The sequence below is a fragment of the Loxodonta africana genome, chromosome 5, assembly GCF_030014295.1.
Source record: "Loxodonta africana isolate mLoxAfr1 chromosome 5, mLoxAfr1.hap2, whole genome shotgun sequence".
NCBI classification, from domain to species: Eukaryota; Metazoa; Chordata; class Mammalia; order Proboscidea; family Elephantidae; genus Loxodonta; species Loxodonta africana.
The window spans coordinates 127,944,323-127,959,870 of NC_087346.1; positions in this window are offsets into that span (position 1 = coordinate 127,944,323).

Consider the following 15,548-nt stretch of genomic DNA (forward strand, 5'->3'; position numbering starts at 1 on the left):
AAATTCCCATGCCCTAGTGTACATACCCTGTATAATTCTCTCCTCTTGTGTGTGTGTGGAACTTGTAAATATAATGGAATATCAATGCCAAATGGTAACTAGTCAGTTGACCTTGAGTTAATCAAAAGGTTGATTATTCTGGGCGGGCCTGATCTAATCAGAAGGACCTTTAACAGAAGCTTCAGAGGGATATGTTCCTGCTGGTTTTGAAGAAATAAGCTGGTATGTTGTGAGAGGAGGGACGCATGTGGCAGTAACCAGAAGACCATCTAGGAATTGATAACAGACACCAGGCAACAGCAGCAAGAAGATGGCAACCTCAGTCATACAACTGCAAGGAACTGAATTTTGCAAATAACATCAACAAGTTTGGAAAAGGGCTTAAGCTCCAGATAAGAACTAGAGTGTGACTGACACTTTGATGGCTGCCTTGTGAGACCCTGAGCAGCTAGGCAATGACCGATGGAAACTGTGAGAAAATAAATTCATGTTGTTTTAAGCCACGATGTTTGTAGTTGATTTGTTATACCACAATAGAAATCTAATACAAATTCTATTAATTTGGCACTATTTTTATCCCCGTTTTACAGAAGAGGAGCTTGGGCATATAGAGGTTAAGTAACACACGCATAGTAACACAGGAGATCTGGTTCCAGAGTCTGTACATAGGAAATACCAGGTTATACAGTCTCGAACCAAAAAAAGCAGGTAAGATCAACAAGAATGGGAGTCTAAAATGAGATAAAATGATTGAGGACAGAGTACTGGGAAACTACCATATTTAGACTTGGAAAAAGAAAGAGAGCTAACGAAAGTAACAGAAATGGTTTAGTCAGTAAAATAGAAGAAAAAAAAAGATTAGTGTGTTTTCATAGAGATCAAGGAAAGAAATTGTTTCAGGAAGGAAGAAGTGAACAAGAAACTGATGATTGGACTTTTGCATGATGGAGCTTGTTCGTAACCATGGCAAAGGTGGTTTCAGAGAAAATTTGCTAAGGTCCCTTTAGGAAAATATTTACCTAATTCTAAATGCAACCCTCAAGATTAGAGCTCACTATTTTCCTTGAGATAGTCAGATATAGGATATGTCTCCATTGGAATACTAGAGTCATTTTGCTACCAGCTGGAGAATGATGTCAATATTCTGAGGACTGAGACATATTGTTGAGCCACACAACCAACCATCTTGTTTCTGAAAGATTTATTAATGTTTGACTTACTCAACTCTAATACATTTTTCAAGTTGTCAAATTGCATTTTAGAGGCTCTAAAGCTAGATGTTTCCCATATTCTGTTAAAACTTGGATTCCATATAGGATCTAACTTCTGACCTTGATACATTCATAACACATTAGAAGTAAATCAGGTGCAACCAGGGTTTTCAATAGCTTTTGCTGTTCTCTGCTAGCAAGCAAACTCATGGAGGCTGTGTTAGATTGATGGCACAATGGCTTCAATTTACCACCCCTCCTGTAACCTCTGAAATATATCTTTTCAGTTATTCTCATCAAATATGGAATGTATTTTCCTATTCCATGTATCTGGGCTGGTTTTGAAATTTGCTTTAGCCAATAGAATGCTACAGAAAGGATGAGGCCCAGTTCTAAGCCTAGGCTTCAAGATGCATTATTTGCTTCTGCCCTTTTTCCTTATTTATGCCCTCTCACCATAAGAATATAGTCTGAGCTAACCTGCTGGAGCATAAGACCCATGGAGAGGGCTACTTATCCCAACAGAGACTATCTTAGATGAACAAGACCCTTCAAAAGCCACCAGAAAACCACCATACATGAATGCCCAGCCAAGACCAGTCAAGATCTACAAAGCTGCCCAGCTGACTCATAGACTCCTTTTTTTTTTTGGTGAAATTATATACAATCAAATATACATTCATTCACAATTTCTACATGTATATAGTTCAATCACATTCATTACATACTTTACATTGTGTCACTGTTCTATCTCTATTCATATTGTTTCATCACTATTAATTTAGACCCTCTGCCCCTTAAAGTTCTCATCTGTGCTTTAGATTAACTGGTGTCAGTTTGAACTCATAGAGATAATTCTTTATAAGAGCTTAAAGAGTTCAATGTTCAAGGCATATATTATTAATTGAGCTAAATTGTTTAGTTCAATGATGGCTTCATGGGATAGTTACAGTTCAAGGTTTAAATATTATTTCAGCGCAATAGATTTGAGGGATCCCCCAGTCTCAATGGATCCAGTAAGTTTGTTTCCATATGAGCTCAAAGTTCTGTTCCAAGATTTTCCTCCTTTTGATCAGGACCCATGTACTGTGGCCCATAGACACTCAAACACTAATGAATGTTTGTTTTAAGTCACTGAATTTTGGGATGGTTTGTAACACGGAATTATTGTGTCAGAAGATAACTTCAGTTATCTTTTAGATTTTCTGTGGCAACAGTAACAGAAGGCCCTATATTGGATCCCTATCTCAATGGGTATTCAGAGGCAAGGCATGCACCATTCATTTTGCTGGTATGGTTAACAGTAGAATCAATGTTTTCTGGAGCCACTACTTGAGAGACAAGTATCTTGACTCTTAGCTTCCAAAAGTTTAAAAAAAAAAAAAGGAAAAGTATCCCAGAAGAACAATTCTGCCTCAAGGAGGCAAGGAAACCTCAGCCTATAGGTTCCAGCCCTATCAATATTTTTTCTAAGCACTTAACAATAACAACCACCACAACAAAAAACCTGTTGCTGTCAAGTCAATTTCGACTCATAGTGACCCTGTAGGGTTTTCAAGGTTATAAATCTTTAGCCAAGCAGGAGGCAGAATGTTTTTCTCATGTGGAGCAGCTGGTAGCCTCAAAATTTTCAATTAGCTGAGAACTTAATTACTGTGCCACTAGGGCTCCAACCACTCAACACCCTGTATTAAATTATTTTCTTTTTACACTAACCTGAGTGTTTTTGTTTTGCTTTATTTTGTTTAGTGTTGTTTTGTTTTGTATGTTCAGTTGAATTCTGAATAATATGCCCCCAACTCATGATTCCAAGTATTAGAAGTAATACATTTCTTTACTGTTTCTCGTAGTCAACAAAAATCTTATAATACACAAAGTATAACACTGTAATATTATGGAAGTAAGATGGTAGATTTGATAGAGGACTCATCATGTAATTACCTCTTAACCATATTTTTTTTTCCTTAAAATTGGTAGAAAGCTTATGAACTGAATTTAAGAAGAGGTGGTAGGTGTTTCATACTTTGAGAAGGAATAAATATTAAATAATTATCTTGGAGAACTGGCAAAGTAATTTATTAGAGAAAGTACTAGATGGTCTGACAATGTTGAATGTTCTTTTGAATGACGTGAAATAACCTGCATTGTTGTGAGAGGTTCTGGAATACTAGTTAGCTACTTGAGCACAAGTGTGATAAAAGCACATAATTTTATTCAATCAAGATTTTTTTTTTCTTCCTCCAGCAAGAATTACAGAGGGGGAGAAAAGTAAAAAGTTAAGGTGCATGGAAAGGAGTGGTTATAGTGACAGGCCACAGAATCTAAGTTGAGATAGTTGGAAAATAAGGAGGGTAGCAAAGGACAATGAGAAACTAATGAGGCAAATGAATTTAACATTCCAAAGGGGTTGAAGAATAGTTGAAGAGGTGATATTAGATGACATTAATTGAAGAGATGAAAAAATGATGGTTAGAGAATGGGATACTTGAAATAACGATGATTGGTAATCATAACATCAACACAATAAACATGGGAGAAGATAGTTGAAGAGCAGTTAGATAAATATTATTAAAAGTGAGAAACATAAGGAACCGAGAGGCCAGAGTGCTGGATGTATTGTCTATGTGAATGTTATAGACGCCAAGAAAGATTAACATTGGAGAGATAACGAAGTGAATCAAGTGATAAAATCTTTGATATATTAGTTGGACTAGTTACAAGGATGGTACCCTGGTGACATAGTGGTGAAGAACTTGGCTGCTAACCAAAAGGTCAGTGGTTTGAATCCACCAGCTGTTCCTTGGAAACTCTATGGGACAGTTCTACTATGTCCTATAGGGTGGCCATGAGTCAGAATCAACTTGATGGCAATGGGTTTGGTTTGATTTTGGATCAGGAGGACAGTGGATGGAAGCCTAATGGAACACACTTCAGAGGAGCTTCTATTTGAAGGATGACAAGGGCAATGAAGAGCAAAGGGGGTGAGATACACTGCGTCAGGCAAAAAACAATCACTACTTGAGAAAGTTAAAAGATAAGTCATGCTCATAGAGAATTTCCATGTTTTAGTAACAACAGAAAGAAGTTGAATTTTTTTAAAGAGAGTAAAGGTATAGGGACGATAAATCCTTCTCTGAACAACTTAAGCAGAAAAGAAATTTGTTAGAAGGGGAGTTCATCAGTGTCTCACAGCACAGAAAACAACAGAAAGGCTGAATCCCCAGAGTTAATGCTCAGAAAGGAATTAAGAGTGTCAAGACCCAGCCAAGATTCTGCCACAGGAAATATCTGCTTAGGTCCAACAAGGAGGTGTCCACATTGGATACTCTTCACATTTCTGCTGGTCCCTTGACTCTACCAAGCTACAGTGAACAGTCTCTAACTGAAGCTGAGTCATACAAAGGGTCAATTGAGAGCATTTGAAAAGCTGCCCTAGAGGCACTTACTCTGGGAAAATCTGTATTCTGTTCAACAAAATTGTTCTCTTTTCCTTGTAGGCATAGTCCAAGCCTACCTTGAAGGTAAGTGTGCTCATGTGCTAATGGTAGTTGTGTGTATGGATGAAAATTATTTTTACCACAACTAGTTTTGCCTCAAAAATACCTCCGATCCCTGCCCAGACAGGAAACACAACAGAAAATCCCTGTTGGAGCAAGAGAACAGTGGGATGCAGATCTCAAATTCTCATAAAAAGACCAGGCTTAATGGTCTGACTGAGACTGGAGGGACCCTGACAATCATGGTCTGCAACCCTTTGTTAGCTCAAGATTGGAACCATTCCCAAAGTCAACTCTACAAGTACAGATTGTACCGGACCGTAAAATAGACAATGATATGGGTGAGGGATGAGTGCCTTGGCTCAAGTGAATACTTGAGTCTATGTGGGCAACTCCTGTCTGGCGGTGAGATGAGAAAGAAGAGGGGGACAGGAGCTGGTTCAGTAGACACGGGTAATACAGGGTGGAGAGGAGGAACGTGCTGTCTCATTAGGGGGAGACTAGTTGGGAGTGCATAGCAAGGTGTGTATAACTTTTTGTATGAGAGACTGACTTGATTTGTAAACTTTTACCTACCAAAACCAAAACCAAACCCAGTGCCATCGAGTCAATTCTGACTCATAAAGACCCTACAGGACAGAGTAGAACTGGCCCATAGAGTTTCCAAGGAGCACCTGGCGGATTCGAACTGCCGACTTTTTGGTTAGCACTCATAGCACTTAACCACTATGCCACCAGGGTTTACACTTTTACCTAAAGCACAATAAATAAATAAATAATACCTCCCATGTCACCCTCTATTTTATCACTCTCCTTTCCTGTTTGTAGGTTGTTGATGCTCAAGACATCCTCAAAAGCTTCATGTTGAGGATGGCAAAGCTTCTGTCAGCCTGAGTCTTTGAATGACTTTGTGTCACAGAATCTCAAATCAACAGGAAACTGTTTTTCTTCACTTGCTGATTTTTCAACACAATTTTGGAATCTCTTTCCTGGAATGGATAAGCAGAATGCCAACATGAGTTCCCATTAACTTTCCCTACTACAGGAGCATTTGCTAAGGGCAAACTAGACGCCAGGTATTATGTTTAGTGTTTTACATATTTTCACTTGTTTAAAAACTAATGCACTGTTTTCAGAGGAAATAATAAAAATGATAATGAAAATTAGAAAATCATATATTTGTATATGGATTGAATTGTGTCCCCCCCAAAATATGCATTGCAAATCCTAATTTCTATTCTTGTGGTCGTAATTCCATTTGGGAATGGATTTTCTTTGTTATGTTAATGAGGCAATATTAGTGTAGGGCATATCCTAAATCATTCTCTTTTGAGATATACAAGGGCAGATTAAGCAAGCAATCAAGTACAAATGGAAGGGAAAATACTTGCCACATGATCGCCAAGGAACCTAGGAATGGAAGCTGAAAAAGACAATGATTTCTCCCCATCTCAGAGAGAGAGCCCTTTGAACTTCTTAACTTTTGGTTAGCAACCATAGTGCTTAAACACTACCCAACCAGGGTTTCCGTTCCCTAGAGGTAGCACCCTGAATTCAGACTTCTAGGCTCCTAAACTGTGAGAAAATAGATTTCTGTTCCTTAAAGCCACCCACTTATGGTATTTCTCTTATACCAGCACTAGATAAAAAAAAAAAAAAAACTAAGACAATTTACACTGAAAGCCTTTGGCTTGTCATAGAACCAAAAAAACAAACACATTGCCATCGAGTCTATTCCAACTCATAGCAACCCTATAGGACAGAGGAGAACTGCCCCATAGAGTTTCCAAGGAGTGGCTTGGTGGATTCAAACTGCCAAACTTTTGATTAGCAGCTCAGCTTTTAAGCACTGTGCTACCAGGGCTCCGTTAAAAGAGGAAAATCAGGATTTTGTGTGTTCTTTGATATTTTAACAAAATTCCATTTATTAAAGTCCTAAACAACATTGGAATTTTGTTAAAATATCAAAGAACACACAAATTCCAGATTTTCCTTTCCTAAGTAGGCCTTCTTAGAGGAAGAACTACACACAAAAGAGGGCAATGAGAAATGAAAAATACAAGGTTGCTATTAATTGTGAAAATGTCCTATTTTCACATACGGGACTCTTTGGCAAACCTTTTAACAAGCCCTAGATCTCTTACCTGATAAACTATGTGGAAGGAGAAAATGGAAGAATAATGCTATACCATTAAAAAAAATTTTTTTTATTTGTTTAAATAATTAATGCAATATCAATGTTATATAGCTCCAACAACTAAATGTGACTAATTTTCTGTCCTGATATCCTGCAAAATATATTTCTCTTAAATTATAGCAAGGCAGGATAGAGGGGTGGACAGAAAAAAAAAAAGGCATTTCCCCTCCTCTGAAGTCTAATAAACTTTTTTATTCCCATTTCCAATGCTCCCTCTTTGAAACTAACTTCTCTCTCACAAGTCTTTTCGTTTGCCTGCTTTCTAGTTGCAACCCAACCTATTCATTATCATTGTGACCTGTAGTCCATTAACCTTCTCCCTGTTTTCCTAGGAAAATATCTCTCAACAGGTGATCAGAGTGATATTTCTCAGGAGATGATTCAGAGCACCTGTGTCAGGATTGCCTGGGGGTGCTCATTAAAATGTAGACAACTGGCTGCATCTTATTCCTACTGAATTAGTCAATCTAGGTTGGGGGCAGGGAAATTTTTGTGAAACACCAGAGGTTAGAGTCAATGAAATGTGAAAATTAAAACCTCAGGCCATTTCATACTATGACCTGTGTTTTGCTTCACTCTGCCTCTAGGTTGTACACATGGGCAGCCTTTTAAATAATGCGTTCAGTATACCTTAATATATTACTCAATTATTTGATTAATCAATAGCCCTGGAAAAATCTGTATTTCCTCTCTTTGCTTCTCTTTCTTAAGCTGCCTGGATTTTTGCTAGAAAATTGTAGAAACTCAGCTAATTGATTGATTACAAGGGACCCTGGTGCCACAGTGGTTAAGCGCTGATCTGCTAATCAAAATGTCAGCGGTTTGAACCCACCAGCTGCTCCACAAGAGAAAGAGGTGACAGGCTGTTTCCATAAAGGTTACAGCCTTGGAAACCTTATGGGGAAGTTCTACTCTGTCCTTTAGGGTTGCTAGGAGTAGGAATCAACTCAGCAGCAATGCTTTTTTCCTGCTGTTCATGTTTCCTTGCAATTTCTTGCTATTCTGACACACATGAGATCACCACGAGTGGGAATAGAGTCAAAGGCAACTGGAGAGAAAGTCTTCCACAATCCAAAAAAAAAGGCTTGTCCAAAATTTCTCTATCTTCCCTCAAGCCTCCATGCTCATCTATAATTTTCTTACACTTGATTATTTCATTATATCATATATAAGGCCCAACCCCAAGCGCATTGCTGCCAAATCAGTTGTGACTCATAGGGACCCTATAAGACAGAGTAGAACCGCCCTATAGAGTTTCTTCCAAGGACCGGCTGGTGGATTCAAAGTGCTGACCTTTCGGTTAGCAGCTGTAGGTCTTAACTACTACACCACCAGGGTTTCCATGTATATGTATACATGCATATTTTTTATGGCATTTTCTATCATTGTGTTATAAAAAGAAAAATTTTCCTCAGCTTCACTTCCTATTGAACCCTAACTGATAGAGTCTTTAGCTTTCATATTTCTACAAATAGCCTGTTCAAGGCAATCTAGAATCTATTATGCTTCTCAAAATTCCTTGCCCAATTCCCTTCCCCAATTCCCAAACTGCTTTAACATTTTTAGATATTTATTATAGCAGCACCCTACTTCTAGGTACCAAAATTTATTTTTTCCTGTTGCTGTGACAATACCACAAACTTAGTGACTTAAAGCAACACAAATTTATCATCCTGCAATACCGGAGGTCAGAAGACTTTAATGGGTTTCACCGATCTAAAATTAAGGTACCAGCAGGCCATGCTTCTTCCAGAGCCTGAAAAGGAGACTATGTTTTCTTGCCTTTTCCAGCTTCTTTTTTTTTAGAGGCTGCCTTAGCTCACAGGTTCTCCCCCCATCTTTAAAGCCCACAGCAAAGTATTATCTCTCCTTTCTGAACATTGTTTCTACCATCACATCTTCTCTCTGACATTGAGCTTCCTGCCTCCTTCTTATAAAAACTCTTGTGATTACACTGGGCTCACCCAGAAAATGCAAGATAATCTGTCCATTTCAAGATCTTTAACTTAATATTTGCAAAGTCTCTTTTTGTCCTATAAAGTAACATGTTCACAGGTTTTGGTATTTGGAAGTTAACATGATGGTGGTGGGGGTGGTTAGTCGGCCTACTAAAATACCTAAATTTCAGTCTTCAAGGTCCAGAGCACAGTTCCAACAGCTTGCCATTCACTTTTATCTGAATGGCTTCCTGGCACTTTGAAATCAACATCTCTAAGAGCAAAGCCTTGGAAGAAATACAGCCATAATGCTCTTTGGAAGTGAGGATGGTGAGACTTCATCTCACGTACTTCAGACATGTTATTAGGAGGGACCAGCCCTTGGAGAAGGATGTCATGCTTAGTAAAGTAAAGGGTCAGAAAAAAAGAGGAAGATCCTCTACAAGATGGATTGACACAGTGGCTGCAACAATGTACTCAAACATAACAACCATTGTGAGAATGATTTGGGACTGGGCAGTGTTTCATTCTGTTGTACGTACGGTTCCTATGAACTGGAACCAACTCAATGGCAGCTAACTATGACAATAACAAAGAGCAAAGCCATAGTATTTCCAGTTAATTCTCCTGGCATCTCTTTCTGCTAATTTGGCAAATACTATAGATTTCCCTTTACAGTAGCTGTTACATAAAGTCCCTTTATTTTCAGTCTCACTACCACCCGCATAAATCAACTCACCATTCCATCTTGCCTGGATAATATTCATGTTATCCTATTTGTTTACTTGTATCTTCACAGATTCTAACTGGTATAAGGGCTGGAATTATGCCTTGATCATCATTTTATAATCTGCAAATTTAGCACAAATTTTTGTGTGTATGTAGAAAGAGTTAAAATTGATTTGTCTGTAAGTTTACTTGTACTGTATGTTTTCGTGCAAATAACACATACCTTCTACATTTGTCTGCCAACCATGCCCTTCCCCTGTGAGGTATTTTCATAAGTGCTGCTATGCAGTTTTTTCTTTTTTTTATTTTAACCTTCCCACCTTTTGGCTATTGTGAATAACGATGCAATACACATTGATGTAAAGTATCTGTTTGAGTTCCTTCTTTCAGTTCTTTTTGGATACACAATTAGGAGTAGAATTGCTAGGTCATAAGGTAGTTCTATGTTTAACTTTTTGAGGAACTGTCATATTGTTTTCCACAGCAGCTGTACCATTTTATATTCCCACAACAGTGGATGAGGGTTCCAAATTCTCCACATTTGTGCCAACACTTGTTATTTTCTGTTTTTCTAATAATAGTCATCCTAGTGGGGGTGAACTGATACCTCATTGTGGTTTTGATCTCTATTTCTCTAATAACTAATGATGCTGGCCATCTTTTCACGTGCTTATTGGCTATTTGTATATCTTTGCTGAAATGTCTATTCAAGCCCTTTGCCCACGTTTTGATTGTGTTGTTGGTCTTTTTGTTTGAGTTCTAGAAGCTCTTTATACACTCTGGATATGAAACCCTTATTAGATATATGGATTGCAAATATTTTCACCCAATATTTATCTCGTCACTTTGTTCATAAACTCCTTTGATGCACAAAATTTTTAATTTTGATTAAATCCAATTTATCTATTTTGTCTTTTGTTGCTTATACTTTTCATGTCGTATTTTAAAATCCACCTTCAAAAAGTAGGTCTGGAAGCATTACATCTGTGTTTTCTTCTAAGAGTTTTGTAATTTTAATTGTTATATTTAGGCCTTTTAACCATTTTGTGTTAACTTTCATATATAGTTTGAGGTAAGGATCCAAGTTTATTCTTTGCATATGGAGACCCAGTTGTCCCTGTAGCATTTATTGAAGAGATTCTTCTTTACCCCATTGGATGGACTTAGCACTCTTGTTGAAATTCAGTTGGTCATAGTTGTATGAGTTCAACCTAAATAACACTTCTGCTCAATAAGATTCAATTCGAATTAGATCATGTAATATGTGCTTACTCCTATCAGACATTATAGCAGGTCTTAGAAATATGTTAATGAGCAAGACAAGTCCATTGTTATTGAGAGGAAGAAACCAATAGGAAAACAGTAAACCCTATTTGTTAGGTCCTGTGATCCTATTGAGTACAGAGTGCTGTGGGTGCTCACAGGTAGACTATGTGGTCAAGTCTTCAGCGGGTCATTAACTGAGCCTCCATTTTATTCTTGTTTCATTACATAGAACCTATATGAAGAGAGTTAAGTCACTTTTTTCCTTCTTATGCTATGAGAACTTACAAAAAAATAGATTTCCAGCAACCTTCAGAATGAGCGTTCAGAGGTATTATTAGGTATTTGTTTGCTATTGAAATGGCAAGCAGCAAGTTTTCTAATTCCCTTATCCTATTTCACCTAGGGTAAAATAAATGGAAAACCTCACCATTGATGGAAAAATGTTTTGGCAGATTCTTCCTTCTTGTCTTTCTGTCAGCCTTTTAATACCATTCAGACTGAGTTCAAGAGGGTCACTTTTTCATAAATATAGGAACATGTAAAGGCTTTTATAAATAAACCTAAGCCATTCTGCCTTTTTGTCAGTTTGCTTATGCCATACAGAGTGTTCTTTTCTCTTCTTGTGCTGATGACATTATATCTTTTTATTTTTCTATGCCCCAACATTATTCCATACTAATGGATCTTTTTTTTTTTTTTAATGGATCAAGCTTATTTCACACCATGTAATACCTTGTGCTATGTATTTGTTTACAGAGGCATTGCCTTAAAATAGCACAGTGGGAGAAGAAAGTGCAAAAGACCAATTCTTTTACCTAATATCATTAATGGGAAGATTTATTGTCTCTGAAAGTAGCGTAATGCTAACAATAGTTTTGGTGAAGCCGCATCTGTTTATCCTAATGCTTAAGGAGTAGGATATGTGACAGGGAATGAGAATACGCTATTTGATTTGCAGCTATTACCAGACTTCAAAGACAATGAGGAGGTGCATAAATAAAGATAAACCATTATTACAGTGCAGTGACTGGACCTCATTTCAAAAAAAGCTGAAACCTAGATTTAAGAAGGATACAGGGTTACTGCACCATGATAAACAGTACTTTAATACATTCTCTTAATGTCAGGTTTCCTCATTCTCAAATAAAATTGCTTTAAAAAAATTTTTGAGAGATGGTTTTTAAATGTCACTTTTTAATGTGAATTCCCTTTTATCACTTTACAAAAACCAAATCAGATACTGTCTCTTCTCTCAAGCAACTTTTACTTTTTCTAAATCATTTATTGTTATGCAATATAATAGCATACTTAGAAATCACCCCATCTTAACAAATAATCCTTTTTTTTCTTTTTGCCACATGTGCAAGGCTCCTGAGTGCTGATTGAGATGAAAGTATCTTTGAAGTTTAAGTTTGTATTTAATATAAGATCTGATGATTCCAAGAAAAATATGGTGCCTTAGGAAAATTATAAGATTCTAAATGCAACACAAGTTTGAACGTGAGTTCTAATTACGAGGAAAAAAATTGCCAAAACCAGCATTTGCCATTCTTGCTATTAATTATGCTCTGGGATTAGTCATGACCTAGAAATGTGTCTTAATGTTAGAGTGCTGCAAAAGTAATACAGATGGTGAACTCATAAAGTAATACCCCTTAATGGCTCAGTTCGTTCACATGTAGTCAATTCTTGCATATGACTGTTACACATTTTTTAACTGAAATAATACTAATAACTCTAAGCTTTGTAGTTAAAAAAAAAAAAAAAAAACTGTAAAGGTGCCTAGTCCATTTGTAGCTCCCTGGGTGGCACAAAGGATTTGTACTCAGTCGACTCGATGGCACTGGGTTGTGGATATTAATTGAAAGGTTGGTGATTCAAAGCCACCCAGCAGCACTGTAGAAGAAAGACCTAGAGAACTGCTCCCATAAGGATTACAGCCAAGAAAACCCTATGCAGTAGTTCTGTTCTGTAACACATGGGGTCACCAGAACAGTTAAACATTTGCCAAGTAGCCAGAAGGTTGGCGGTTTGAATCCACACAGAGGCACCTGGAAGACAGGCCTGGCAATCTGCTTTCAAAAATCACTGCCTTGAAAACCTGAAGAAGTGGTTCTACTCTGCACACATGGAGCCTCCGAGAGTCAGAATCACCCAGATGGAAATTAACAATGACATACCCACAGTAACCTTGGTCAGAACAGATTCAGATATCAAATGGTCATTTATTAAATAATTGTCATGTGGCAGACACTTTATTAGGTGGGATACATAGATGGATAAGACATGGGAACTCCTGAAAGAAACTAATTTTCTAATAAGAAAAACAGAAATGCAAATAATAAACCTTAAGAAAAGGTAACGTGTGTTCTGGGAGAGCGAAGCAAGTAGCTTAGGAGCAGAAGACAGAGCAATCAATTTGCTCAGAAAGCTTGAGGGAATTCCAGGCATTAGAGGGTGAGGAATTTGTAAGCGAATTGAAGAGAGCAGGGGAAATTCAAAACAGAGATAATATCACAGTGAAGGCACAGAGGAATGAGTTTGCACAGTATATTCTGGAAAATTGTGAGTCATCCATTATAAGAAGTGGTTACAGTATACTGAAGGGTGAGGAGGTGGCATAATTTTTTTTTAAATAATCTGGAAATGTAAAATATACCCTTACCTTAAGCTATTAATAAGTATTTTGAGAAATTTGACTTAGATATCAATTTAGTTGAAACAATATACACATATACCTCACCTTACCTATAGCTTATCAGAAAGACACCTTTAAATATTAGAAAACCGACGTTAAGTCCAGCACCTATTTCCTACCATGCTCTAAGTACGAATGTGCTCATAATTTATTATCTATTTTGATCTGCCCCACTCAGAAAGTGTTATATTCACCTTTTCACAGATGAGAAAACTGTCTTAGAGAAGTGAAATTGCAATCCCAGAACATCCGAGTTCCATATGAGATTGACAGCAAAGGCAGAGTAGACTAGAAATTAGGAGCACAAACTCTGGAGCCAGGCTGCCTTGGACCAAAACCTAGCATCCACACATATAAGCTCCGTGACCTTGAGCAAGTACTTAACACCTCTATGACTCAGTTTCATCTTTTATAAGTAGGTATAGTAATAGAACTTATTTCATATGATTCTTATGAGAAAATATATGCAAAACGCTTAGAATAATGTCTGGCACTTGTTTTTGTTGTTGTTAGGTGCCATCCAGGCAGTTTGAACTCATAGTAAGCCTACGTACAACAGAAAGAAACATTGCCCGATCCTCACAATGGTTGCTAGGTTTGAGGCCTTTGTTGCAGCCACTGTGTCAATCCATTTCGTCAACAGTCTTCCTCTTTTTTGCTGACCCTCTATTTTACCAAACATGCTGTCCTTTCCCAGGAACTGTCCTCTTCAGATAACATGCCCAAAGTAGGTAAGTTGAATCTTGACATCCTTGCTTCCAAAGAGCACTCGGGGTGTATTTCTTCCAAGACAGATTTATTCATTCTTTTGGCAGTCCATAGTATATTCAATATGCTTTGCCAACACCATAATTCAAAGGAATCAATTTTTCTTCTGTCTTCATTATTCTTTGTCCAGGTTTCACATGCATATGAGGCAATTGAAAACACCATGGCTTGGGTCAGGGGCAACTTAGTCCTCAAAGTGACATCTTTTCAACACTTTAAAGAGGTCTTTTGCAGCAGGTTTGCCCAATGCAATACACCGTTTAATTTCCTGACTCTTGCTTCCATGGGCATTGTCTGTGGATCCAAGTAAAATGAAATCCTTGACAACTTCAATCTTTTCACCATTTATCATGATGCTGCTTATTGGTTCAGTTGTGAGGATTTTTTATTTTTTTTATGTCAAGGTATAATCCATACTGAAGGCTGTATTCTTTGTTCATCATCAGTAAGGGCTTCAAGTCCTAGCTTTCAGCAAGCAAGGTTGTGTCATCTGCATATAACAGGTTGTTAATGAGTTTCCCACCAATTCTGATGCCACATTCTTCTTCTCATAGTCAAGCTTCTTAGATTATTTGCTTAGCATACAGATTGAATAAGTATGGTGAAAGGATACACCCCTGTTGCACACCTTTCTTGATTTTAAAGCATGCAGTACACCCTTGCTCTGTTTGAAGAGCTGCCTCTTGCTCTATGTATAGGTTCTGCATGGGCACAGTTAAGTGTTCTGGAATTACCATTCTATGTGATATTATCCATAATTTCCTATGATCCTCACAGTTGAATGCCTTTGTGTAGTCAATAAAACATAGCTAAATATCTCTTTTTTTTAAAATATCATTTTGGTATTCTCTGCTTTCAGCCTAAGTCCGTCTGACATCAGCAATGATATCCTTTGTTTCACGTCCTCTTCTTAATCTGGCTTGAATACCTGGCAGTTCCTTGTCAATGTACAGCTGCAATAGCTTTTCAATGATCTTCAGCAAAATTTTACTTACATGTGATATTAATGGTATTTATTGTTTGATAATCTCCGCATTTAATTGAATCACCTTTCTTTGGAATGGGTACTGTTATGGATCTCTTCCGGTCGGTTGGCCAGGTAGCTGTCTTCCAAATTTCTTGGCAAAGAGGAGTGAGCACCTCCAGTGCAGCATCCATTTGTTGAAACACCTCACCTGATGTTCTGTCAATTCCTGGAACCTTGTTTTTTGCCAATGCCTTCTGTACAGCTTGGACTTCTACCTT